The following is a 2876-nucleotide window of genomic DNA, read 5'->3' as shown; positions in this document are numbered from 1 at the left end:
CGTGTAGTTGGTGCTGAAGAAGAGGAGGAACACTTTGAGGAATACTTTGAACCAAACATGGAAGAAAACATGGAAAATCATCATGAAGAAGAGACTCACAACCATGGCAGAGGAGGTGGAGCAAATCATGCTGGGGAGGATAGAAGAGTTTTGGGCTCTTACATTAATCCAAACCCAGGCAATTGTGGAAGTAGCATCCAAAAGCCAACAATCCATGCCAACAACTTTGAACTTAAGCCACAGCTCATCACCCTTGTTCAGAACAACTGTTCGTTTGGAGGAGGTGTCCAAGAAGACCCCAATCAGCATTTGACCACCTTCCTGAGAATATGTGACACAGTGAAATCTAATGGTGTTCATCCTGACGCCTATAGACTGCTCTTATTTCCTTTCTCACTCAGGGACAAGGCAGCCAAGTGGCTGGAATCTTTCCCAAGGGAGAGCCTGACAACTTGGGAGGATGTGGTGAACAAATTCTTAGCAAGATTTTACCCTCCTCAACGAATCAATAGGCTGAGAGCTGAGGTTCAAACTTTCAGGCAACAAGATGGTGAGACTCTGTATGAAGCATGTGAGAGGTTCAAGGACTTAACAAGGAGGTGTCCACCTGACATGTTCAACGAATGGGTCCAGCTGTACATTTTCTATGAAGGGCTCTCTTGTGAGTCAAAGAAGGCCGTAGACCATTCATCTGGAGGATCCTTGAACAAGAAGAAGACCATTGAGGAAGCCATAGATATTATTGAAACAGTAGCAGAAAATGACTACTTCTATGCTTTCGAAAGAGAGAACACAAGAGGAGTGATGGAGCTAAACAATGTAGATGCTCTGTTGGCCCAAAACAAGCTCATTACCCAGCAGCTAGCTGACCTCACCAAGAAGATGGAGAGGAACCAAGTAGCAGCAATCTCATCTTCATCAACAATCCAAGAAGGAGTGAATGAAGAAGCAGACGGGAGTCAACAGCAAGCCAACTACATTGGGAATTCACCAAGGAAAAACTATGATCCATACTCCAAGACTTACAACCCTGGATGGAGAAACCACCCAAACTTTGGGTGGGGAAGTAAGCAAGATCAAAACCAAGACCAGAGGACATCTCAACACCCCCACAACAACACTTCTCCACACACTTATCAAAACCAAAACAGCACATCTGCTCCGAACCACTCATCAATTGATGACAAGCTTTCTAAGATCGAAACCTTCATTGAAGGAATATGCAGAGACATTCAAGATAGTAAAGCATTCAGAGAGGAAGTGCAGTCAAATATGCAGAATCAAAATGCTTCCATCACAAAAACTGGAAACACAAATCAGCTATCTATTTAAGCAGGTTCCTAACCACAATTTTTGCTATGATGCCTATTCAAGCAAAAGGGAGTAGTGTCAAGCTATCACACTTAGGAGTGGGAAGGAACTGAAGGAACATCCCCAAAAACCACAAGAAGAAGGCTCAAATGAAAAGGGAGAAGAGCAAGATGGAATGCAAACCCCCACGTCAAGTCTGCAGAAAGAAAAAAAGATACCCCAACTGAACATCTCAAGAGCTCCATACCCCCAGCTATTGAAGAAAAAGGAAGATGACAACCAGTTCTTGAGATTTTTGGAAATCTTCAAGAAGCTACAAATCAACATACCATTTGCTGAAGCCATAGAACAAATGCCACTTTATGCCAAGTTTTTGAAGGAGCTAATGACTAAGAAGAGAAGCTGGAAGAACAATGAGACTGTGATACTAACTGAAGAGTGCAGTGCTATCATTCAGCATAAACTACCTCAGAAACTGAAGGATCCTGGGAGTTTTCAGATCCCTTGCATTATAGAAGAAATTACAGTAGAAAAGGCTCTTTGTGACTTAGGGGCCAGCATCAATTTGATGTCAGTAGCTATGATGAGAAAGATGAAAATTGAGGAGGCTAAACCAACAAAAATGGCTCTACAACTGGCAGACCGGTCGTTCAAATTCCCTCACGGGATAGTAGAGGATTTGCTAGTAAAAGTAGGAGATTTCATATTCCAAGCAGATTTTATGGTGCTGGACATGCAGGAAGATGCCAAGACCTCCATCATCTTGGGAAGGCCATTCTTGGCCACTGCTGGAGCTGTCATTGATGTTCAGAAGGGTGACCTCACCCTGAGATTACACAATGAAAAGATGACATTCAATGTGTTCAAGGCCATGAGTTATCCACCGGAACAATTGGGGGAATGCATGAGGTTAGATGCACTTGAGGATGAAGTGGAGGAGAATTTTGAAGAAGATGAACCTGAAGAGAACGAGAGATTGGTGGAGGAAGAATCTGAATCAAGTGAAGAGGTAGCTACAGCAGAAATACATATACCAGATGCACCAAAGGAAGGAAACGAAAAATCGGAAGCACCCAAACTTGAACTCAAAGCATTGCCACCCACTCTCAAATATGCATATCTAGGAGAAAATGAAAACTACCCAGTGATCATAAATTCATCCCTCAGTCAAGATCAAGAGGACGAACTACTCAAGGTGCTGCTGGAGCATAAGGATGCCATTGGATGGACCCTTGCTGACTTGAAGGGAATTAGTTCAGCCATATGCATGCATAAAATACTGTTGAAAGATGATGTCAAGCCATCAATTCAATCCCAAAGAAGGCTGAACCCAATCATGAAGGAAGTGGTACAGAAAGAGGTTATGAAGCTTTGGCAAGGAGGGGTCATATACCCAATTTCGGACAGCCCTTGGGTTAGCCCCATACATGTTATGCCAAAGAAGGGAGGGATCACTGTGGTTACCAATGAGAAGAACGAGCTCATACCTACAAGGACCGTCACAGGATGGCGGATGTGCATAGACTACAGGAAACTCAATGAGGCTACACGAAAGGACCATTTTC

At 43.4% G+C, this 2876-nt stretch overlaps 1 non-coding gene across 1 annotated transcript; it reads right to left on the bottom strand.

Annotated features, from left to right (window-relative positions):
• Positions 1 to 510: 510 nt before the first annotated feature.
• On the bottom strand, positions 511 to 614 carry LOC148568103 (small nucleolar RNA R71). The gene has a single exon (XR_015882809.1). It is a non-coding gene; the product is annotated as a small nucleolar RNA R71 (small nucleolar RNA).
• Between the last annotated feature and the right edge of the window lie 2262 nt (positions 615 to 2876).

The sequence above is a fragment of the Arachis ipaensis genome, chromosome B4 (assembly GCF_059453495.1).
Source record: "Arachis ipaensis isolate K30076 ecotype BB chromosome B4, ASM5945349v1, whole genome shotgun sequence".
Lineage (NCBI taxonomy): Eukaryota > Viridiplantae > Streptophyta > Magnoliopsida > Fabales > Fabaceae > Arachis > Arachis ipaensis.
This window is presented reverse-complemented; position numbering and strand designations above follow the sequence as displayed.